We start from the raw sequence: 26,204 nt of genomic DNA, 5'->3' as shown, positions 1-26,204 counted from the left end.
ACAATAGACACCACTGGACTGGAGAAGGAACATAAAACAGTAGGAGAGCATATATTTTTGAATGCAAAGAGTCTGAGTTCATCCCTGGTTTTTCCAGATAGATTAAGGGGGGAAATGTAGAGTAAGAAGAACTACTGTGATGTGTAGATGAATCAAGAATCGGTCTTAGAATAAGTAAAAGCGCAAATATAACAAATAGTTCAAACCTTGGCATGTAAGATATTTCATCCGTGTGAACAGCACCTGCTAGAGGTCTTCCCAAACGCCCGTTAAGGGACTGAAAAGAAACAAAAATTGAATTCATTTTCAAAAATGTAAATGTTAACATAAAACAAATTTGCAAATTTCAAGCAATTAGAATGGTTGTTCAAATGGAGGCTTTGCGGGAAATACCGAACCACAGCTGATTGGAGACCTTAATTAGGGTCAGAGCCACTTAGGTGAGCGGCAAAGAAAGAAAGCACATTGTGGCTAACTATAGGGGTTGTCACAGGCCCCCAAGGCAGTCACAGCTCATTTTCATGGCCATCGGCTATTTTCGGAGGCAATGGAATACCATTAGTCCTGACAGCAAAGCTTGAAGTGAGGAACTGAAGACTGGAATCATCATTTTTAAATACAATTAGCAGATTAAAACTCACGCAAAAGAACAGAAATAATTCTTTTCTACTCTTCTTAAATTGTTGACTATTATCTAAAATAACTGCAAAAAAGTGGAAATTTGACCCACTTCCAGTTTTAAGTAGCAGAAAAAGCATTCTGAAATAAAGGATTTTGGATTACTTTTAGAAAAAATTTCTTCCCTACTAAAAACTTTAAAACTAATTACTGGATTATGATATTTTGTTTTTCATTATTGGAACTTTTTATAGTTTTGTCTCTCCTTTTGATATTGTATTGGAACATTGTTACAATTATACATAAATACAGTGATCTCTCGATTAGCGCGGGGGTTATGTTCCAAGACCTCCCGCGCTAATCGATTTCCGCGTTATAGTGGTGCGGAAGTAAAAAACACCATCTACGCATGCGCGCCATTTTTTTCATGGCCGCACATGCGCAGATGGTGGAGTTTGCGTGTGGGCGGCGGGGAAGACCAAGGGAAGGTTCCTTCAGCCGCCCAACAGCTGATCTGCTCCGCAGCGCGGAAGCAGCGAGGAGCCGAAGATGGGGTAAAGGCAAAGGGGAAACCCCATCTTCGGCTCCTCGCTGCTGCCGCGCTGCGGATCAGGTGTTGGGCGGCTGAAGGAACCTTCCCTTGGTCTTCCCGCCGCCCAGGCAAAGGGGAAACCCCAAGATCGCTTGCCGCTTGCCGCTTGCCGTATTGCAGCTTGGAGCCTTGCTTCGCCTCCTTCGCTGCAATACGGCAAGCGGCAAGCGATCTTGGGGTTTCCCCTTTGCCTGGGCGGCGCTGGGGCCATGCGGAGCCGCTCATCTAGGGGGGCGTGGACCGGCAAGGTGCCCTCCGCTCTCTCTCTTTCTCTCCCTGTTACCGGTGTGGTATAAGAGAGAGAAAGAAAGAGAAAGGAGGGCGACTTACCAGTGCACGCCCCCCTGGATGAGCGGCCCTGCATGGCCCCAGCGCCGGACTCCGCCGTTGTCTCCGCCCTTGTTCGGCTCTGCAGCTGAGAGGCCACGTCCACCCCCTCCTCGGTGTCCCCGGCACCCAGCGTCCCCACGCCACCTCCACCTCCCGGTAATGCGCCCGACCTCTGCCTCTCTCTTTCTCTCTCATATACCACGCCGGCAACAGGGAGAGAAAGAGAGAGAGAACTAGCGCGGACTTATTTTTTAATTAATATTTTTTGAAAAACGGCGTTGCAGCGTTTCGCGCTAATCGAGACCGTGCTAATCGAGGGATCACTGTACATTGGTACCTTAATGTCCACTTTGGGTACCTTTTTCACTTTTGGAGCACAGCTTTGAATTACATAACCCTTGTTTTATTTTGTTCCTGAGAGATATTAACTTGTTTTGAACTGAAGAGAGTAGCATATCTGAAACTTGATTGTTATGGCTGCAAATACTTGGCTGTTTGCGATCTGGGGACTATTCCCCCCCCCCTTATATATTTAAATTGATATTTTGAATTATATTTTGGATTTCTACTGCCTTTTCCCCCATTATTTTTTGGCAAATAGATTTTGAATTCCCCCCCCCCCCGTTTTTCTTTATTGTATAACTTTAAGACACCAATTCTCCACCGCAGGGAGGCAGAGCAGATTAAGTGGTTCTGCCCCAGATTCCAGAGGGAGCTTGTCCCTCAAGCCCACAATCCAGCTGAGTCCTTGATGATGGCCTAGAATAGGGCCTCATTGGGGGCACTGAGCCGAATTGCACCTGTACGACCTGTCTGTGGCGATGGATCCATGAAAGTTCCTTGGTTTAGCAAGGAACTCTGGGAGATGAAGCGCCAGAAGAGACATCTAGAGCGGTGCTGGAGGGCCAGTAATCTGAATCTGACCAGAGACTGTTAAGAGCCTTTATTAGGACTTTATTGGTGGCAATATGGGTGGCAAAATGCTTGCATTTTTCCGCTCTTATTGTGTCCGTAGAATTGCACCCAGCCACCCTTTTTTAGAGCAATCTGCTCTTTCCTTAATGTGGAGGAAGCGGATGAGCGCTTACAGAATAGAGCTGAGGAATTTGCTCAATTTTTTGTGGACAAAGTCATTCAGATTTGGATGGACCTAGAGTCCAATTGGGCAGTTTTGACCAAGATGGCAGGGACAAGTCTTAGTCCTATTGTATGGAATGAGTTTGATCCTGTGACATCTGAGGAATTGGATGGGGCCATAGGAGCGATAAGCTCCTCCATTTGCTTGCTGGACCTGTGCCCCTCCTGGCTGGTTTCAGCCAGTAGTGAGGTGACACCAGGCTGCTTCCAGACATTGATCAACTCCTCCTTGAGTGAGAGGGCCTTTCCAAAGCCGCTAAAGACAACCACTCAGGAAGCCTTCCCAGGATCTAGCTGTCTTGAAAAACTATTGTCCAGTCTCCAACCTACCCTTTATAGGAAAGGTTGTTGAGAAAGTGGTGGCACTCCAGCTCCTATGGTCGTTAGAGGAAACCAATTATCTGAACTCTTATCAGTTGGGCTTTAGACCTGGCTACAGCACAGAAACTGCTTTGGTCATGCTGATGGATGATCTCTGGCAAGCCCAGAATAGGGGTCACTCCTCTATCCTGGTGCTCCTTGACCTCTCAGCGGCTTTTGATACCATTAACCCTGGTATTCTTCTGCCACAACTGGAGAAGCTGGGGGTGGCTCCCTGTATTTTGCTACCTACTCAGTTTTTCCTACTCAGGCAGAATGTGGCAAAAGATTCTCAGTGAGAAACCTGAGGAAACTTGTCTTATTAATGGACACAAACAGATATAAAACTGCTTGCAATGTTATTGGAGTCAATTAAAATAGATGCACATTAACTTGTGATCTTGCCCGTATAACAAGATAAAAGTGGCCATTACATTTAGCATTTTATCAGAAGCAAAGAAAACTAGCTTGGTCATAAATTTTTAAAATGAATCCTCTATATCTCATTTTTTGGCAATTCTAAACGCTAGTCAAGGGAGTGTCAGTAACTCATATATACACTTGCATTGGTCGCCATATAAGGAGATCTCCTAAGATTTAAATACTTTAACCTTCGGGCTTCTATTTTAGTTCTGAACATTGTACTGCACACTGAATTTAGGCAAAGATATTCCCCCTTTGCCTTATTTCCAAAGAAATCCTCCTTGTTTCAAATGCCTATCACATTCCATTTTGTGGCAACTTGTGAGACAACTGTGGCAACTTGTGAGACAACTAATATTTCAGCCTTCTTTACTCCACAATATCACAAAAATGCAATGAGCTAAAATTAGCAAGTTTTACTCACAGCCTGAAAAGCAGAACAGAATGTCTCCATTGAGAGATGACAGGCCATTAGAGGAACTGTGAGAGACCTGGCTCAAGGCCCAAAGGAGTCTTTTAGGGACAAGGTTACTGAGGAGAGAGTTCATCCTGAGTAGGCTTTGTCTTAAGTAGCCACAGACCAGCTGCCTTGACCTTGGGCAGTCAGCAAGGCTAGAAATCCTTTCTTAGAATGTATTGTTTATATTTTTCATTGGGCTATTCCTGGGATTGAATACAGCACTTCAAAAAGTTATTGCCTGGCAATGAAGGTTATCTGAATGTTTAGGCACAAAGTCTGTGCAAAACTTTGGTTATACATTTTTTGATTTACGAAGTTTACCATTCTTTTGGGCTGGATTGGAGAGAGACAATGAAAAAGGATGATGTAAAGATTATGTTTTCCTTCAACCTAAATGGCATTAAGACAACCTTTGAGAGAATGGGAAAAGGGTAACACTTTGACAAACATAGTTATAATCTTTTCCAGCTTGAATCACAAAGCTAATACAAGGCCAAGAATTTCCTTTGTTAACGGATTCCCTTCAAAGTATAATTGAGACCTTTTCAAGGCACTGGGTGTATATTAGAAAGTCACACATTCTGAGTGCACTTTCTCTGTTGGCTAATTCACGTAAGTAAAAAGAGGTTTTTCCTTGTTTCAGATATTTCCCTTATAATATTCAATTGATGTGGTTATAATTTCAGCCTAGCCATTTTCTCCCACCCTGCAATATTATTTCAATGCATATATTACCGTATATAGTAAATATTCTGCATTCTGTTGAACAATCCTTTAGATCAGTGGTGTCAAACTATGCCCACCCCCATTTTAGCAAAGGGGGAAAAAGTTGTGATACTTCATGTGACAACTTGACAAGGCAAGTTTGACACCTCTGATTTATGATATATTATAATAATCCACTTCTATATGATAAACTAGTTCTTAAAATCTGTGGTTGGGTCGACCCTGAGACCATCACCCTGCGAGCCCCCAGACCCAGAACTCATAAGGGGACAAACCCATTACAAGGTGCAACACATCCTCAACTCTAGGTGGGACAGGGGACAGCTCCAATACTTAACCAAGTGGAAGGGCTACCCTCTATTCAAAGGTGTCCTGGGTAAAAAGCAGAAACATTCAAGCTGATCATCTCATAGCCAAATTATATGAAAAGAACCCAAGCAAGCCAACCACACTCCTAAAAGATATACCTGTACTTATACTGCTTTTGCTTTGCACAGGTTGCCTTCAGGAAATGAGGGAAGCCAAATGTCAACTCACAAAGTTTTTCTGACCTGCTCCCAAGTTGCCATAGGCAGGGGGATGGGGAATCTCACCTCGCAGCTGTAACACACCTCAGTCAAAACAAAATACAGTGTTCCCTTGATTTTCATGGGGGATGCGTTCCGAGATCGCCCACAAAAGTCGAATTTCCGCAAAGTAGAGATGCGGAAGTAAATACACTATTTTTGGCTATGAACAGTATCATAAGCCATCCCTTAACATTTTAAACCCCTAAATTGCAATTTTCCATTCCCTTAGCAACCATTTAGATTATTACTCACCAGGGTTATTTATTAAAGTTTATTAAAAAAATATTTATTAAAGGCAGACAAAAGTTTGGCGATGACATATGATGTCATTGGGGCAGGAAAAACCGTGGTATAGGGGGGGAAACGCGAAGTATTTTTTAATTAATATTTTTGAAAAACCGTGGTATAGACTTTTCGCGAAGTTCAAATCCGCAAAAATCGAGGGAACACTGTACATCCTAGTCGGCCAAAGTCAAGGCCATCTCCATGGAGACCCACAACGCCCAGAGGGATTCCTACGACTCGCAAAATTGCTTTGTTGGGGAATGGGACTGATGACACACCTTGTGGTGAGGGGGAAACAGGGTCACAGGCAAAGTGTGAACTGAGTTAGAGCTGGCTTACTGTAAGGGTTTCAACCGATGCCCTAATAAAAGCAGGAGTCTCAAGCAACGTTTTAAGAAAAATCCAGTTGTTTAAAAAAAATAACTGTGTTGGCAGCGACCAGGCTCTAATTTCAATCAGTTCATGTCTTGCCTCTGACCCTGTTTCCCCCTCCCCAAAAGGTGTGTCATCGGGAAAACTTCATGAGTTGACACCAGTGATTCTTCATCTTCCACCAACGAGTGGTGATAGAGGGTGGTTCCTTCCAGCCTTGCAATTTCAGGGCATCTTAAAGTTCAACTTGCTCACTGTCATTGAGCAAGCAAGCAAGCAACTTAGGGGGCAAGAATGCTGTCTACTCCCTTTTCTATTCAGTCTCCTTATACTTTATTTGGTAAAACAAGTACTTCATAAAAGCAAGGCACCCCACTTAAATACTTTGCTTTCACTCCGCTAAGCAATTCCAGCAGTGCATGCCAATTCAGCACAATGAACCATTCATTCCCTTCAGGTATATAATATGTAACAAATGTTTGTCCTAGCAATTGATTAAGATATCAAACAACTGCATACCACAGTATCAGTGAGCCTCTAACTTCTCTACAAATGTAGAATGTAGGAGAGGAAAGGAAGCTTTATTCTGTTTCGCAGGTAGATATGCAGCCAAGTTAAAGACCAAATGCAATCCAGCTTTTTTAGGGCTAAAATAAAGCAGCCTTCAATTTAAAACTATAAGACATACTGTACATGCATTCTTTTTCTTATAGACTTCAGGTATCAGTATAGAAAATAAAATTTTAACTAGACAGAAAATACATGTCCAAAATTCATGAAATTTAACAGGATCCTTCTTGGGCATATTTTCAAGGGCTGCTGTGAAACAGAACTGCATTTATGCATGTACCGGTAGCTACGGACAAATGTTATATATAAGCAAAATGCCCATTGGAACCATGCTGAATAGCACTAAAAGGCTTCTCGTTGCATCAATACTAGGTTATACCCTATTTTTTGGAGTATAAGATGCACCTTTTTACTCTCAAAAAGGTCAAAAACTGGGTTTATCTTATACACCAAACGCTGCATGGCAGTAATAGTCGCAATTCGTGGCAATAGATAGTTGATTGGTGGTATTCCAGGAGATTGATCCAATCGCCAATCAGAATGGAAGATCAAAGGGGGAGATAGCGAAATAGGAACCAGCAGAGCATTTTCAGGCACAAGATTCCCTCTGTCCAATTGCAAACAATTGAAATGTAAGGATCGTAAAGCGTTTCTAGCTGAAGGGTTTCCCCTCCCCCAAAACAGAGAGGAGTTCTTTAGTTGGAAACGCTTCCCTGTACAATCCTCGCGAAGCGCCAGATTCCCTCTCTCCAATTGTAAACAGGGTGCTTGAAACGTTAGGATCGTAAAGTGTTGAAGGATTTGCCCTCCCCCAAAATGGAGGGGAATCCTTCAGTTGGAAATGCTTTCCTGTACAATCCTCGTGTTTCAGGCATGCTTTTTGCAATTGGAGAAGGGGATGTGCCACCTGAAAACTCTTTCATTTAAAAGGCTCTCAATGCAATTCCTCGGGCTGCTTCGGGATTCAGGCTCCGACCGAGGCAGTCAAGCCATAGAAGCTTGCTGGAACGCCCAGTAGCAAGTGCACGAAATAGAAGGTCCAGGAAGACTGATGTACTACCTCGCTATTGGGCCCTGCTGTGAGAAAGCCTGGCTTTCAATGCCTACGGCTATAGGTAAAAAGATCGGGGCATTTTGGGGGTGGAGCCAAGTCTGTCTTCTGCCCCCATGAAAATCAGACCGTACCCCACCCACTCCAGTTAAATTCCATCCCAATTTCTGCAGAAAAAAATGTCAACAGGTGCATAAAACAGAAAGTCTGATTAAAGATTTGAAAAATATGTGCTAATGTACATATAATGTACCCATTACTGGTTGGAGATGAGTTAAGGCAACGGCTTGTGTGCCACCAGATATGGCTCCGCGTCCTGACTGTGGCACCCATGCCATAGGTTCTCCATCACTGGACTAGATGATCTGCAAGGCCCCTTTCAACTCAAACAAACAAACAGTGCTTGGGGGAAGAGCGCATATATTCCATGATTAATACTTATGCAGGCCTGGTCTAGATCAGTGTTTTTCAACATTTACCACTTTAAGTTGTGTAGCCTTCAACTCCCAGACTTTCCTAATTCTAACCAACATGCAAGTTGTTTATCAATACTGTTTCCTAAATATTTTTATTATGCTTGGAAAAAAATGAAAAGCAGATACATTTAGTAGTACCTGTTTAATGTCATTTTGTAAAGTATTAATCCTTTTTATGTAGTTATTTTGTCATTGTAAAAGTATAGCAGCAGACCAGTTTTCCCTTTAAATATACCGGCAAACAATAGTCAGCAAAAGAATTGGGAATTAAGGGGAAACAGCTACTATTCTCTCTGCCTACGCATCATTCCAAGATTAATGCCTAATAGATTGCCAGCTCCTCCTCTGCTATTCAGTTATTCTGGGCCCAAAGTGGGGGATGCCTCTACTTGCTGATACTTAACCTTTTCCTCTAATCAAACAGCTCTTGATAAGAAGCCCTCAACTTTCTTCATTTCCTTCATTTCCTTCCACCGGAATCATCATTTCTTTCAGCTTTCATTTCCAGAAAGGACCAACTTGTTTTGTGTTTTTTAAAAAATATTCTCATGCCTTTAAATATAATAAAATTCTCCATCTTCTGTATTATTTAGAACCAACTCTGCAAAACTGCAGAAATTTTACTACACAAGATTAGACTGCAAATATTTATCTGGAAATTATCTACATTATCTAAGAATATTGTTTGTGCATTCTTCTACAGGTTAATTTTCTAGGTATCTCAACAGATTTCATATGAAAAATTTAAATTTAAGAGACTATTTTTTTATCCTACATGCTCCCCGCCCCCCGCAAAAAAGAATATTTCAAAAATCCTTTGAAGCCATTTGTGGGCGGGTTCTAACTTACTTTGCTAACTGTTCGCTTCCTTACGTGCTGTGTGGGCAGACTTCATATGCACGCGCATGTGCAGTGCCATTAAAAAAAACCCTAAATAAATAAATAAACAAACAAATAAATAAATAGCCAAAAACAAGATTGTGACCACATCCACAGTGCCAGAAACTTGGCTTCTATGCATGCTCACAAAAAAATAATTTTATATATATATACATACACACACACACACACACACACACACATAATATATATGACGGTCTTGGTATATTCGGGTTTCTTCCCGTGTAGGATTTGATCACGCCTAATCTACAACCATTAACTAATCAGCATACCTCAGCTACATCAACGACCCCAATTGTTACCCCACTGACTCACCAGGAAGTTTCTACACAGCAGGCAATTGCTGAGCCATCAAACCACACCCAGCCACCAGTATTTATAGAAGGAATGCAGCTCAGGTCTCGCAGTGTTCGCCTGAGAACAAGGACAGAAACACCAGCCTGAAGATGACGAGTGAGACCTCGTCGAAACGTCGCCAGAAATTTCCAAATCCTACACGGGAAGAAACCCGAATATACCAAGACCGTCATACCTGCACCCGTGAAAATCTACGAAAACAAATATACAGTGGTCCCCCGCGTTTCGCGATCTCGATCATTGCGAAACGCTATATCGCGGTTTTTCAACCCGGAAGTAAAAACACCATCTGCGCATGCGCGCCTTTTTCTATGGCCACGCATGCGTAGATGGCGCCGGGCAGATCAGCTGCTGGGCGGCTTCCCTGGGTCTTCCCCCTCTTGCTGGCGGGAGGGCGAGAAGCCCCCCCAGCACCTGCTCGCCCGCCGTTCACCGCTCGCCCGCCCTTCGCCCGGCCACCCGCCGTTCGCTCGCTGCTCGCCCGGCCACCCGGGTTCAGGGGGGTGCTGGCAAGCCCCCCATGCCGGCGGCGACGTTTTAAAACAGCCGCGCGGCTTCCCAACTGAGTCCCGAAGCCAAACGTCAAAGGCGAACTTCCGGAAGTTCGCTTCAGGACTCAGCTGGGAAGCGGCGCGAGCGAACGGCGTGGGCGGGCGAAGGGCGGGGCGCGCGGGCAGGCAGGCGGCGGACAAGCGGCGGGCGGACAAGCGGCGGGCGCGGCAGCAGCGAGAGTTTGCGTGGGCGGCGGGGAAACCCCAATCTTCGGCTCCTCGCTGCTGCGGCGGAAGTAAAAACACCATCTGCGCATGCGCAGATGGTGTTTTTACTTCCGCACCGCTACTTCGCGAAAAACCGATCATTGCGAGGGGTCCTGGAACGGAACCCTCGCGATAATCGGGGGACCACTGTGTATGTGTGTGTATATATATATATATATATATATATATATATATATATATATATATATATATAAATATAAATATAAATATAAATATAAATATAAATATAAATATAAATAAATAAAGATGGCAGCGCCCATCGCCCAGCTCTGACTGAACCAGTTCTGTGTCATCATCGTGATATCACAGTGGGTCACTACTGGTTTGGGGGAACTGGTCCGAAATGGAAGGAACTCACCTCTGATAAGCACCCTCAATGGAAACTATAAAAGAGCAACATGAATGCAACTTGGTTTCACTAACCAAGCAAATTTTGCTAGGGATCTTATTATTTTAATACATTTTATTGTATGCTGTGCCTATCTGAAGGCAGAAGGTTAAATCTTTTTGTGTAATTTCTACCTCAATGTTTTTATTTCTTGTAATTGTGCCACAAATGGAAAAAGAATCCGCTCAAAACAAATCCTATCTTACAATATTATTTATTTATTGTTTATGCCATTTCTTTATTTCCACTACTAATACTAAATTTTTGTCATCAGTTCCTTAATTTAAGTACATTTTGTTTTTGGAAAGCACTAAAACTGGTGCTGTTTAAATAATAATCTGTTCACTCCCAGTTTTGTATCTTTGCAGGGCCATTATCCCAAGTCTTTTTTTTAAGTGATGCAGAATTTGTTTCCAATTTTGCCAGCTCTCTTTTGCAGGTAGATAATCAGGTTTTACCTGCTTCCCCACTGTTTACATATGTTTTTCAAGTGAGAATCACTGCAGGTCCCATTTAATTCAGTAAGATTTACTTCTACATAATTGTGCATGGAATAGTATCCCAGGTTATAACCTTTAATAATCTTTAATTTGTGCAAAGAGATATATCAGATCAACATTAACTCCAAATGTTTCAGGTGCATCTATTCTACTCTTGGTAAAATAAGGCTAGGATTTTCATTTGTTTATGGAAACAATTAAAAACAGCGCATTTGTAAACTTTCATGAATTTATGTTGACAATGAGAAGAGTTTACTTTGATTCCTGTAGTTAGATAGAAGAATCAAGATACCTGTTTACATGAAATTCAGACTTTCATTATGTATTGCTGTTTTTTCTGGTTGTTTTATAAAATTCAATTTTTATTCATCCTTTAATGGTTAAAATTAAAGTTAGAATTAAATCAGAAAATGTGAATACTTGTACAACATGCAATGCAGAAATAATTCATATGTAACTTTCCATGAGTTGAACCTTATTACATTTGGATTTATCATCACATTAAAATAATAAATCATGCATTTATATCATCTTGATTCAGTAATTTATAAACATGTAATGATTAAAGTCTGCTTAATCCAACTAGGAAATTTCATTAGGATGTGTTTTGTTCCCATGTAAAAACAGATTTTTCAAAAATTGACAGCACTTAAAAAAGCAGTACTAGTACCACTCCCTTCTGTTTACAAACCTCACCCACATATTTTTCTTTTTTTTAAGTGATTGTGTTTTAGAATCAAAGGAAACATATTTAGACTACATCATGGGTCATGGAGAAAAGCCTTTTCACTCACAACTGCAACATCTATTTCTAGAGAAGATGTTTTAAGTATCACAAGGATTTCAGCCAGTTCCACTGTTTTCCAGATTTGTTTTTAAATGTTATCATCACTAAATAATTCCCACTTAATGACCTTATGACCATGAAGTCCCAGCACTAATTTTGCTTAGGTGTTCAAACTCAATGTGTGAGGTCCTCAAAGACCTGGAGCCAGAGATATGCAAATAAAACAGAGTGGATAAAAATTGATGTTTTTTAAATAAATAAATTTTTAAAAAATGTTTTTTTTTTAATTTAAATCGGATTTTATTTTTATCAAATTTTAATAAAATGCTTTGGAGTAAAATATATCTAAAGTTAATTTTCTGTTTAAGATACATTACTAATCTAGTTTATTCACCATCAAAAAGAGCTTAGTTATGTAGCATGAGGCTGTATATCCTGCAATATTGGGACTGTCGGTGAGTCATCAGCAGGTCAGAGGAGGAGCCGCTGCAGGACAGCTGACAGTTGCTCTTTAAAAATTATAATTTAAATCGAGCTGCTTTAAATCAAGCCTTTTTACTAGTCATTTAAATCATGATTTAAATCAACTTCCTTTAAATAAAATCAACCCTGAAACAAACCCCATAAATTTAGATTATTTTCCAAGAATTCTGTTTAGTGGGAAATATTAGAGATTGATTTGTGGATTTTGTGTATGTCTTTTTTTGGGGGGGGGGGGCATATTTTAACACCAGTATAAAATACATACAGATCTTCATAACAAATGCCCAAGGTCAAGGGGTGGGTTAGCACATGTAGCCCTGGTCCTCTACACACTGTGTTGGATTCCTGCCTGCTGGCTGATCTTCTGAATAAGGATTTCCCGGATACAGAATGTTTATGCAAAGGAAATGGTTAGTCCCAAATTTAAAAAATTTGGCCAGCCTCAAGTAATACAGAAATGTTTGGAAGGGATAAGGGAAAGGTACAGTCAGAGAATTGACCAATAAGATATTTTCATCAGGAAAAAAGCTGCGCACACTTCTTATCAAAACAAACAAACAAATGAAATTGCATGGCTGGAGTTCAAATTTCAAGGTTAATTATGATCGGTTAGCCAAAACAATGCACAAGTAGCTAAGTTAAAGAGCTCGCTCAATTATCAATTACTTTAAACTGCCCTCATCAAAAGGCTAAGAGGAATTTGTTCAGCTGAAAGGTAACTAGAGGCCTTCGTGAATCATGCTTTTATAAGCAATGCTTTTACAGCCAGCTTCCGTTCTTTCTGCTCTCCTGTCATTTTGCTTTATGGGGGGTGGCATACAAATAAAATCAATTATTATTAATAATTATTATTATTTCTACGTATCTCTGAGCTTGGAGTTCTTTATGGGATTATTTTAAAAGATTATTTAAAAAGGAAGGAAGGGTGCAAAGATGAAAGGAAGTAAAGGCATCCTGTGATGACAGTCACAACTTCAATTTGCTCATGAACAGAAATCAACAAAGGTCGTGTAAGTTGCATGCATGTGTACAGTATATCTATCTGTTAGGAGTAGGATTAGGACTTGCAGATCATCAACAAGGCAATGATCATGGATGGAGAGAGTAAAAAAAGATAAATCAGTCAGTGATGACCAACACTTGTGCAAGAAAAGAGACTCATTGTTGAAGGATCTATTGAATATATCACTTTCTCAGAAATCAGGCCCTGTGATTCGGGCTAATTACGCAGAAACACAAACAAGAGAGGGGCAGTGGCAAAATCAGTTAACATATGTTCAAGCATGAGGTCATGTTGTACTCAGTGCAAGGCAAAAAATGAGAACGCCCGTCCTTAACTCTATCAAGAGAAAACAAAGCTTGGCTGAGATCAGTCTACATTATTATCCAGCTGTTTGATCTTTTAAAACGAAGGTCTCTGTCAATTACAAAACCTATCAGTTCTCCTAGTTTAATAATTCAGATACTCCAGATTACAAAGATTCCATTAATATATTTCTCAGATTTGTAAAACACACTAGGCTTATAAAATAACAACAACAATAATAAACTAGATACCATGAAACCAATTTGGCAAGCAGAATGCGGGGACGGGAAGGGAAGAGGGAAGAACTCTGAATTGCACTATTGTCATTAGAAAGGCCACAAGAAAACTACCTTATTCCATATAACTCACTCATCTAGTTTTGTATTGAATACTGACTAGCAGCAACCTTCTACAGACAGAATATCAGCTTAATTTTTTTCCATTTTTTGTTCCTCAGAAGGGGAAAAAAAGGAAATTCTGCAAGCCAAACAATCACAATTTATTTTTGGTTGTTTTTTTTTAATGGTGCAAAGTATTTTCATCTATTTTATACATATGGTAAATATGTAGATCCAGCTACACTCACATAAAATCTCCTTCAGTGAATACAGCCCCCAGGGAAACTGCTGTACTTTAAAATCTTGACATGTAAAACTATAATTCAATTCTGACTTTATCACCAGCGTAATAGAGTCAAGACAGAAGGAATATATGCCTGATATTGTAGTTACACGCAGTATTTCCTAGTCTGCCCTTCTTCAGATCTGTTGGGATCACAGGGACACTCATTTCCATAAAACATGTTAAAAAGGGGTTTCAGTTCACTCTATTTGGAAGAAGCCAAATGTAGGTGGCTGTGTTCACCAGCCTGCTAAACACTGAACATTAGTGGCACAAAAAGATATTATCCAAGAAAGGTTGCTCATTAGCTACCAAAGACAGGTCAACATAGAAACCTTGTTTGATTCATCATTCAAGGTTATATATAAATGCTTAACCAATCAACCAGAATAGCTCAAGGTTGAATAGAAAGCTACTTCCACAATTAGTTCCCAAATGTACCCAAGATAAGGCAAAACAAGTGCTATTGTAAAAGTCATCCCCCAGTACCCAATAATTATTACGGTGAGTCAGAGAAGAAAACCCTGGCAGTGTTTTATCACCTTTCTGATTTAGAGTTAAATACTTCCAAAGATCCCCTGTATAAAAAGTCTGCTTCAATAAAGGCTATTTATGTTATGCCTATCCAAAAAAATAAAAACCCTCAAGCTAGAAATAAAGTTTGGTCATTTTAGGTATGTAAGGTTAATACACAAAGAAGCCAATAACATCCTTTGTTGGCCAGCTTTAGACTGTGCTGATAGAAGCGTAAGTAAAAGACTCTGAACAAGTCAAAGACCTCATCTCTATCCATGAGAGAAATCCCCTACTCCACCATCTGATGAAAGCCAACATCAATTTAAATACTGTACCTTCAATGAAGGGGACTCCACTCCTCCCCACTCCTCAGGTTGCTGTAAAATCTGTGTCATTGTAAATAAACCCACTGCTTTTTAACTTGTGTTTTTGAACAACCCTGAACTACTCTACACTGTCTTTTACATAACAGTCCTTCAGATGTTGGGAAGTACTGTTTTGCATACTAGGAATGCATCAAAATGGGTAATATTACTCATAAAATCACCAAAGCCCACAGGAAGAGGAGTCAACACAGAGGAATTTTGAGGAGTATGCACAATGAAACACCTCCCCTTTGTACAGATATGTGACATCCATACAAACTTCAATCAATAGCTGCAACTACCTTTCTTCCTATTTTGACACGCACACAGAATCATATATGGATGCTACTGGACAGTAAAGTATGCTTATTCTGTAACTATGAAGACTTGAGTGGCCTGATTTATAGACAACCTAAGTCATAATGTGGCTTCTCTCTTTCCAATCTATTGCGATATATAAACCCAACATTATGTTATAGTTTTATAAGTTAATTAAGTAACTACAGCCTATTTAACAGATCATGGCGACAAAGTCCTTGGCCTAGCAATATGCATAACTTCAACTAATGTCAAGATACTTAACAGCTCCCCAATATGACAAAGTTACTTGAAAAGAACAGACCTAACAAAAATTAACTGGGTACTGACCCCAGCTATTTTAATTTATTTTGTTAGCACAACATTTTAAGAAAATATTTTACTTTTCTTTTTTATTTTACTGCATTCTTGGATATGAGATGACTGTCCATTTTGTGGTATTACTGTGTACCCAGTACACTCATATTATTTCCGATGGAATATTTGATAACTATAATGATGATTACTAATAATAAAATATAGGTACTGAATCCTACATTTTTAAAATCATCATTAACTGTATAATTAATTAGATATGGGACTCTTCCTTTCAAATCGAATTCCTGACCAGGCAGATTTCAATAATGCAAACAAGTTCAGCTATTAAACATTTTATACCATGGGTATCAAATTTGTCAAGTCTTGTTGCAGTCACGTGACTTTTCATGACTTTTTTTTCATTCAGAGCTGGGGTGGGTGTGGCCTGAGTGTGACACATCCAGCCTACAGGCTGCCAATTTGACACCTGTTTTATACTATACTAATAATACAAAACATTTTACACAACAGAAAAATAAAACAATGTAAGTCAATATAATAAGTAAACCAGGAGTGTCAAACCCGATCACATTGTAAGCCGCATCGTGACGTATCAAGATTTTTTTGCCTTTGCGGAATAGGATGTGTGGCCTGCGTGGCCCATATCCGGCCTGCAGGCTGCTAGTTTGACAGGCCTGGCGTAAACCCTGCAATTTTAAAGAAAATGCAACAGGTAGTGAAGGCTACCTGTTTTTCAGAAAACAGGATGTGAGGGCTGCCACCAAGGCGGCAACTCTCCAGGTTTCTCTATTTCTAGCCACACATTAGGTGAGAACCTCAGAACTCTTTTCAAAGAACACACAGAGCAAACTGATTCTGGCTGGGAAATATAATCTTGCAAACGCAAGCCACAAAGGTTAAATCAACTTATTCAACTGGGTTCAAAAGCTGTCCAAATACAGCACCCTCAAAAAAAAATTAGCACTACCCTATCTGCCTTTTTCCACTAGTAGAAGTTGGTTTACTGCATTCTGGATCAATTGAAATTTCTGAATTGTCTTGAAAGGCAGCCCTTTGTAGTACACTTTGTAGTAATTTACCAGGGAGATGATGTGAGAATAAGTTATTATATTGTTGTACAGACATCTTGATCCCCCAAAAAAGCCTGCAACTAGAACACCAGCTGAAGCTGAATAAATGTCCCCACAGTCTCAGCCTGATCTACAAGCAATAGCCATGAGTTCAGTAGGCCCTTTTTATGATGAACTAATATTTTGAGGGGACATGCAACTCCATCTACAGCCAACCTGGGAATCTGAATCAAGCCATAGCCTGCAACCCATCTTGCCATTTGAAATTATTTTGACCAAATTATTTTGACCAACCCTTACAGCTTCCAGGCACCTTAGTCATGACCTCCATTCCAGCCTGATATTGTGATGTATAACTGAATAGTGTTAAGAGTAGTAAAGATATTTCAGTGATGACCACTTCTCACATACCGTGTTTCCCCGATAGTAAAGCAGTGTCTTACTTTCTTTTTACCCCCAAAAGCCCCACTGTGTCTTACTTTGGGGGTATGTCTTATATTGTCCCGGGCACCGGGGCAGTTCGCGGCGCTGGCGAGGGAGCTCCACCCCCCCCACCTCCACGCAGTCTTTTCTCCCTCCAATCAACCCCCTCCATCCCCCCTCCCACCTTCCAATGGGCTATTGGACGTAGCCAAACCCTGCACCTCCCGCGTCTCGTGTTGGCGTCGTCTCCTCGGTGGTAGCGTGTAGAAACACGTTCCCAATCAGCAGCGGTGGCAGCGGCGGCACCAGCAGCAGCAGCGGCAAGGACAGGAGCCCTGCCTCGGATACGAAAGGCGGACCCGGGTGAGCGAGCGGTGTCTGTTTGCAGCAACGGCCACGGCGGCAGCAGCAGCGAGCAACACAGCGTCGGAAAGGCTCCGGGGGAATGCGGCAGTAGCCTCCCCAGCCGGGAAGAGCGAAGATTCTCTCTCTCTCTCTCCCCCGTCACCCACCCTCATGTTCCCCTCGGACCTCCTGGCTTTTACGCGCCGGCTTGGGATCCTGCGCCAAGAAGCCTGAGGGCGCCCTGGCCCAGCCTGGCTGTGTGCTTGAGTGAGGGGCTGTGAAGGTGCTCTCGTTCTCGCTGGACTGGGGGTGAGAGGAAGGAGGTGGCGCTCGACCCCAGCAAAGCCGGCGGCGGGAGTGGCGGCAAAGCGGCGGGGTCCAGCCCTCTAGCCGGCGCCTCGCCAGCTATCCGCCGCTTCTTTCTTCTCCGCCTCACCTCCGCTACTCCCGCCGCCGCCTTTGCTCTCCCCGCCGGGCAAGAGGAGTCCTTCTTATCCGCGCCGGGTTTGGGAGACTCTCCTGGGCGCGAAGCTCCCTCGCCAGCGCCGCGAACTGCTCCGACGCCTCCCTCGCTTTTAGTACCGTGTTTCCCTGAAAGTAAGACATATGTCTTACTTTCGGGGTATGGCTTATATTAGCCGACCCCCCTGAAACCCCCCATATGTCTTACAATCGGGGGGGGGGGTCTTACTATCGGGGAAACACGGTAGATATTAAAAAGCATGAGAGGATGAATCAGAGCCTATGGCAACCCACACTATATAAGCAAAGATATCAACTATTTTTGTTCTATCAACTGAAGCTTTTTTGCGTTGAAGCTCAACTCCTTAGATGTATCCCTTCTGACTTTGTGCTACCCTAAACTGTTATGTCTTTCCTCCTACAATAATTGCATCAGAATTTCTCCACCTGTTTTGAAAATAGTGAAGTTAGATATCTGTTTTGCAAAATGTTATCAGGATGCAGGTGGGAGTCTGAAGTTCAACAATTCAACAGCTTTCAAAAGAAAATTTAAGGAGGGGAAAAAAATCAGAAAAAAATATCTATATATGAATTTTCAATCCAGCTCTACATCATGTGTGGCTTTCTGTTTATGAGGCATTTACTTTCTTTATTTAGCAAGTGTACTCTCCTGAGCAATTCCTTTTTTTAGAAGCAACAGCAGAATAAAAAAGTTCATGGGATCAAAGCTATAATTTAAAGGCTAATAAAAGAACGTATGTTTTTCAAATTTACAAGGTTTCCCAACCTTCTCAAAAAACAAGGTGTTTATTGATAAGGGTGATTATAAATTGATAAAGGTATGATTTTAAAAAAATGGAAAGTCTAAGTGAAAAGTTCTATAGTTTTCTTACTTTTTTTCTGTTCACATAAAGCCCTAATCCCAAAGAAGAACTACAAAAGGTCTAGTCAGCAAGATTATACCCAGTAACAGGAAGTTATATGCAAATACAAAAGAAGCAAATTTTCAAGTGGAAAAATAACAAGAAAGAAAGAAATAGATCATGAAAGAAATAGATCATACCAAAACTCATGAATGAGCCTTTTCTATTCTTTTTAGTATTATTCAGATAAGATAATCTACACAGAACAAACAATGTATCTCGGGCGACCACAGAACACTTCCCTAGCACTGTTCCCCCTAACATGCATGGGTGCGTGCTGGCGCACCTAGCAACGGCCTGCCGCGCAGGGTTTTTCAACCCTGCGCAGGAGCCAAGCACTATTCCGCCCGAGAGGGAAGAAGAGAAAGAAAGAGAAAGGTAGGAAGGAAGAGAGAGAGCAAAATAGATTTTGCTTGGGACCGGCTAACTTAGGTGGCATGCCCCTCTTGTTCCTGCCACCTGGAGGCCCCGTGCAGCTGCCTGGAATGTGACACTTTGCTGCTGCAAAGAACCAGGCAAGGCGTCTCCTCGGCACATCTTGGGAGTCCCGCGGGGGCGGAGCCCGGCCAGAGAGAGATTTCACAGAAGCAAAAGACAGAAGTCTTAATTTTTAAATTAAGTCAAACTCTGGCAGTAAGTAAGGTAAATGCCACAATCACATCAACGCTTCATAGGCATCAGACTGCCTACCCATCAGTCAAAGAGAACCATACAAAGCTCTCAATTGTTCTACTTAGCTTTTTTTAATCTATATTCAGCTTGAAGTATTACCTACCAAAACCACCAACAGAAATCTGACCAGTATCCAGATACAGAATGGAAAGCTGTTTCATTTTTTCTACACTCCTCCAAATTTAAGAAACAGAAATGTGAACAGACATAACTTCTCAATATATTTAAACATACTGTACTTAGAAGCCACACAATATTCAATTGACCAAAAATGAAATAGCAGTTCAAGCAACCTGCAGTATTAGAAAAAAAAGGAAGAGAAAAAAAGATTGACATGCTAAGTTAAGACATGCAACTATTGTATTCTAGAATCAGTAAACAGCAAGAATTCAGTAACTTCCCTGTAATACTGGCTTATGCACAAATGAGCTGAGAGTAAAACCATGAAGAGGAACAGACTGTGTTGAGGATTAAAAGATTTCAGGTTCATTTTATACCCATTGAGATTCAAGGACTCCTGGTTGAAGAGACAGAGACTCGCACATGATTGACTGCTCTGGATAAAAGGCTGCCTGTCAATTACTGGAACTGAGGATTCGACAGTGAGCACTGTCTATTTTGATAGTCTATGCTGGCTGCTATGTGAGAGGTCACATTAGGCAACCGTTCCCATTCCCGCTGGCTTAAAAAATTCAGCTTCTAGACTTCAAAAATGGATTATAATTGAATGTCATAACAACTGATCAAGCCTAATAATGGTAACTTAGGAGTAATCTTTTGGATGTTGCAAAGCTAATTATCCACTGCTTTAATTTATATGCATTTTAGCAATGTGCCCCTGTGCCCATCATTAAGGGGCAGGGGAAACACAAGACCAATGGCAGATAGAAAGAGCAATTGTAACTGGCACAGCAAAAAAAGAAAAGAAAGAAAGAAGGGGGGTGGGACCCACCCAGTGGCACCAAGAACCAGACTTCAACTGGAGCACTAGAAATGTTGTGATATTGGCAACAGAGCAGCAGTGGGTTGCATCCTGTTCAGACCGGTTCTAAGAACTGGTAGCAGCAGTGGCAGGAGCAGTGAAGGGCTACCAAATTTTTTACTACCACACTGTGGGCGTGGCTTATGCAGGACGCCCTGCATTTTCTTTCAACATCTTTCAGTGCAAATTGGGTGCTCTGGGGTGGAGCTCCATTTTTGCTACCCCACTGCATTCCCCCCGCCCCGTCCGGGCAGCAGCCCACCCCTGGACAGGAGGTTCTGCCCACCCACCCATGCATGCGAACATGTACAGGAACCAGTAGCAAAGGGTTTTAGAACCCACTATTGCAACACAGTCAGCCTGAATGGAAAAGTTAAAACATCATTTCGTCAGCCTTTCCTAACCAGGGAGATTTGTATGGACTTCAATTTCCAAAATTGTCAGCAATAGCAATGCAACCTGGAAAATTCTTGAAACTGGAGTCTATATATCTGGAGGGCACCCAGGCTGACACATGACTAGGAAGGCTAACTGAAGGTGCTGGAATTTGCCTGAAAAGACAGCAGGAAGGTGGATGAGAGTGGAAGCAAAAAGCTGCCAGGAAAAGCAACAGAAAGATTATGCTGAATTTAAAATCATTGGTGAAAGAAGTAGTAGATTGGCAGCTGCAAAAATGGAAATCAATATTCTTATCTCCTTAATATCATTTAAATCAAGAACTGGAATGAGTATTCAACAACATACCTCTTGAACAATTTAATCAAAGCATGACACATAAATACAAATCTCCAGTCCAGTAATTTTTAAAACAATGAAATATGCATTGACTTGGTCAGATAACCATTGATCTAACTAACGCAGATAGATCAATGGTTATCTGGGAAACTTTTTTTTTTTAAAGCTCTCCTTTGCAAACTTTACAGGAGATGCAATAGATTATTCTACATATGAAGTATGTGTTAGATTGCTGGGCTGTTGCTAACTTGAAAAGAAGGATCCTGACAGGAAAGCTGAACCAAAACATTTTATTCAGCATCATGAAAAATTAACAGCAACAACAACTAAGAGGTAACAACCCCTATTTATACAGAACTCTCAGCCAATGGGAGCTGTTCCTTCTCCTGCTCTCAGGGTGCTTGAGCTTCAACCAATCAGGTAGAAGCTACAGCAAGGACGGTCATAAGTTAAGGACTTTCCGAGTCGTAAGTTGAGAACTTTCTGGGTTGTAAGTCAAGGATGCAACAGTATGAATTTGCCATTGGATTATGGCTTGTTTTAGCTTTTGGATATTTTTATTTTAGAGATACACACATACGTACCATCTAAATCAGCGGTCCCCAAACTACGGCCCGCGGGCCGGATGCGGCCCGCTGAGGTCATTTACCCGGCCCGTGGCAGCGTACGAGATTTTACCATCTATAATATACTAAGTTCCGAATGTCATCTCCACTCTGCTGCTGAGCGTCTGGCGGCGGCAAGGAAGAGGAAAGCCAGGAGGGCGGGGAGGAAAGCACCCTATGGCAGAGCAGCAACAGTTCCTCTGAGAAAGAAATTGGCCAATTGCTTTCCTCCCCGCCCCCTGGCTTTCCGCCTCCTCCTCCTCCAGACACTCAGCTGCAGATCGTCTTTGTCCCTCCAGTGCCGCTTTTTTGCTTTTTTTTTTTTGCACCGGTGAGGTTTGCGCGCGCTTGGGCACTTTTGGCGTGTGGGGGGTCTGCTGCGGAGAGGGAGAGAGAGAGAGAGAGAAAGAAAGAGGGAGACATAGAAAGGGAGTGTGAGAGAGAAATAACGCAAGAAAGAGAGGGAGAGAGAGAGCGGGAGAGTGCTGCTTTTTTGCTTCTTCGCTGCCCGCGGGGAGCCTGGAAGCCCTGCAAGAGCGTCTGGAGGGGGCAGTAAACAAGACCGGCTCTTGGTCCCTTGAGCCCGCCACCGCCGGTCTTGTTTACTGCCCCCTCCAGACGCTCTTGCAGGGCTTCCAGGCTCCCCGCGGGCAGCGAAGAAGCAAAAAAGCAGCACTCTCCCGCTCTCTCTCTCCCTCACCGGTGCAAAAAAACCGAACGGAGGCGGCGGAGGCGGCGGCGGCGGCGAGCTCAAGGAACCAAGAGCCGGTCTTTCTCCGCGCTGAATTGTTGCAGCTTCTGAGGCCGCATCCGCCTCCAGGCGAAGGGATCTCCTCGGTGGGCGGCCTCGGTCCGAAAAGGACCGGCTGTTGGCCCCTTGGCGGAGGCAGAGGCGGCCTCAGAGGAATTGCCTCTGAGGCCGCCTCTGCCTCCGCCAAGGGACCAACAGCCGGTCCTTTTCGGACCGAGGCCGCCCACCGAGGAGATCCCTTCGCCTGGAGGCGGATGCGGCCTCAGAAGCTGCAACAATTCAGCGCGGAGAAAGACCGGCTCTTGGTTCCTTGAGCTCGCCGCCGCCGCCGCCTCCGTTCGGGCGAAGGGATCTCCTTGGTGGGCGGCGGCGGCTGCAGCTTCAAGGGACCAATACCCGGTCCTTGTTGAGCTGAGCTTCCTTTGGCTTCCTTCGAGGCGGCAGGTGAGCTTTGCAGCTTTGCATCGAAGGAAGCCAAAGGAAGCTCAGCTTGGGGGCGGGCCTGAAGCAGCCACCGCCGCCTACTCCGCCCCGGGCTTCGGCTGCACTGGGCAGCTCTGGCGGGCGCGGGGCAGCAGGGCAAGCCGCGAAGGTGGCGCCGCCAAATGTGGGTCGAGCGGGGGGGGCACTAAGCAGTAGCCGTAAGGCGGCGGTGGGGCGGTTGGCTGCAAGGCACCGGCGCCGGCGGCTTGATGTGTTACGTACATTGCTGGCGCTGCGCTGGACATGGGGCTGGCACCTCTGTCCCGGCCCAGCCAGCGGGCCAGTGCCAGCCCTGTGCCCAGGCCCAGCGCAGCGCCAGCAATGTACTGCGACCCGATGTTGGTGCCACTGTCTTGGAGCTTCTGCTTGCAGCCGACTGGCTCGCGGCGCGTTGCAGGGCAGAAAAAAAAAGAAGAGAGGAAGGAAGAGAGAAGAAAAGGAGAGAGAGAGAAGGAAAGCATGAGAGAGAGGGAGAGAAAACAAGTGAGGGGGAGGGAATGTGAGAGAGAGAAAGAGAAAAATGAGAAAATGATGGAGGGAAAGAACGAGGGAGAGGGAAACAAAACAAATGAGACAGAAGGAAAAAAAGGGAGAGGGAAGAGAGAAGTGGAAAGGAGGGAGGGAGGGAGGGAAAGAAGAAGAAATGGAGGGAACAAGGAAGGAAGGAAGAATGAAATGAATTGAGGGGTGGAGGAAGGAAGGACTTTTTTGGGGGGGCGGTGTAAATTTTTTTAAAAATTTATCTCAACATACATTCAAACAATACAATGTACCATCTAATTTTCCCTGAATAAAATGCAGTATTTTGTCAGTAACTAATATCAATCATCAAAAAAGTTGCAAAAGTTTTTTTTTCTAATGTTGTGATCCAGGTACATACTTTTCTTTTAATTAAATGTTCCTTCTAAAAGTACAACACCAATTATATTTCTAACTTAACCATTATGCCAAAGTGCTTTCTTCTTTCTTTATATATTTTTCTATAAATATTTTTCTATATTTTTCTATAAACCAAGAAAACCTTGTATAACCAATCAGATGTTAACAAAAGAAAATTAAAAACAAAACATAAACATATATGAATCTCAGACTTCTTTCCCCCCCCCCCCAAATAGTACGTTCCCATTTTGTTTTTTACATTAAAATAAGGTATGTGCAGTGTGCATAGGGATTTGTTCATAGTTTTTTTTATAGTCCGGCCCTCCAACAGTCTGAGGGACAGTGAACTGGCCCCCTGTGTAAAAAGTTTGGGGACCCCTGATCTAAATAAACCGAGAGACTTGGGCATCATGTTACTGGGGACTGTACAAGATGTCTCCACCTCCCATTCCCTCCCTTCCCCCTCTTCCACGTCCTAAGGGCAGAGTAAACCACGTCCTAAGGGCAGAGTAAACCAGTGCTGCTGGGGGAAATGTGATTTTTTATGCCAAAAGATAGTGGATCTGCACCTTCTCCAAGCTACTTCTAAACATCTGACTCTGAAACCAAAGGGAGAGAAGGAAGTTAAGAAGCCATGGAAAGCAAAAATGCTACTATTCATCCTGCCAAATGAAGTCCAGCAGGCCCTTGGATAAAGTAGTACAGACCTCTGGCCTCAGATCCCCCAATGACAGTATCTTCATCCTTTGCAGATACGAATACAATAATTCAGTTGATTTCTATCATGATTTGAAATGTCAACAAATAAACTCTTGCAACCATTTGAAATTTGTATTTGTATTTTCACCAGGAAATGGACAGTTTACAAAATTCATGCTGGGTTAATTATCCAAACACATGCAATGAATTTAAGCTCAAAGTAGCTATCAGGGAGACATGCTATCTTCCTCCTGGTATGTTTAGCAATTGCTTATGCCGGACAAATTAAATTGTAAAGTACCATCAAGCTCATGAATGTTATTTAAAGCTGTTGTATCTTGCTTTAGTAATAAGCAGGCTGTTTGGTCTGTTTCTAACAGAACCTAAGGGAAAGGTTTTAAAATTGTCTATTTTTCTTACTTTATTGTGAATGCAGTATTACAATTACAAATTAAAATACATACAGACAAGTAACTTTGTCAATTATTTTGAAAAGTATAATTAATCTGTGATGTATTATACTAATTAATGCCTAATCAAATATATAGAAAATGCTATTATTATAATTGGTACTTTTGTGTAGTACTGAGCTAAAAGAAAATTATTTTCAAGCTTTGGCTAATCAATGTGCTCTGTATTGTGGATATGTATGAAATGAAACTACAATAAAAGGCATGGCAGACTAAGAATGAACACTAGCACTATCTTAAAAGATTCAGCAAAACAATGATATTAAATGCATGTTTGCAAATTCTTCAAATCTACCATTGTACTTATTAATATATCACCTCCTATATTATATGTATATTAACCAAAACACACATGTAGTCATGAAAATCACGAGTCTTCGGAGAGGGGCGGCATACAAATCTAATCTAATCAAATAAATAAATAGATAGATAGATAGATAGATAGATAGATAGATAGATAGATAGATAAATAAAAAATAAAATAAAATAAAACCAATAAAAGCACAGCAATAAACCAGCAGTAAGGTAAGAGTGAATGCAATAAATAAATAATAATCAACAAGTACATTGATCAATAAAAAGGCCAATACCAAAAAACCTTTGAGTCAAATAATTGTAAGTCAAGGTTCATGGCGAAGGCATAACAGATAAAGGCATTTTCCCAGTCTGCAAATAACAAATTAAAAAAATACTTCGTGAAAAGTTACCTGTGATGTTCTTGAGATATTACGGAATGTCTAGATAAGTTAATATGTACCCATTTTTCTCACTCTCTCTCTCTCTCTCTCCCTTTGCTAACTGAGCTAACATGATGCAAGCTTTATAACTAGCACATTGCAATTCCATTTCTATAATTAGTATTAACTGCTAAATTTTTTAAGTAACAAATAAGCAATGCTCTTTGGTCAGAAAACAACCCAATGGACATATACTGATTGCTGTAGAAGCTTGTTAGCATAAAAATTCAGTCAACAGATATAATGAACAAAACTGCACAGAAAGCTGTTTACCAAATCCGAAGACTAACAGAAACCAAAATCAGAATTTAATGACTCAGCAAACACTTGTGAAAAAGATAGATAGAAATCGACACCAGAG

At 42.0% G+C, this 26,204-nt stretch overlaps 1 protein-coding gene across 5 annotated transcripts in view; it reads right to left on the bottom strand.

Moving 5' to 3' along the window:
- Nucleotides 1–26,204, bottom strand: part of RAP1A (RAP1A, member of RAS oncogene family) — a 119,332-nt gene that overhangs the window by 51,791 nt on the left and 41,337 nt on the right. For all 5 annotated transcript variants that reach the window (XM_070745607.1, XM_070745610.1, XM_070745609.1 and 2 more), the window contains one exon: nt 207–277. The gene's annotated coding sequence lies outside the window, so the exon portion shown is untranslated. The remainder of the gene's footprint in view (nt 1–206; nt 278–26,204) is intronic.

This window comes from Erythrolamprus reginae, chromosome 3, assembly GCF_031021105.1.
Source record: "Erythrolamprus reginae isolate rEryReg1 chromosome 3, rEryReg1.hap1, whole genome shotgun sequence".
NCBI classification, from domain to species: Eukaryota; Metazoa; Chordata; class Lepidosauria; order Squamata; family Dipsadidae; genus Erythrolamprus; species Erythrolamprus reginae.
Note: the sequence above shows the minus strand (reverse complement) of the source record. Positions and strands in the feature narration are given on the sequence as shown.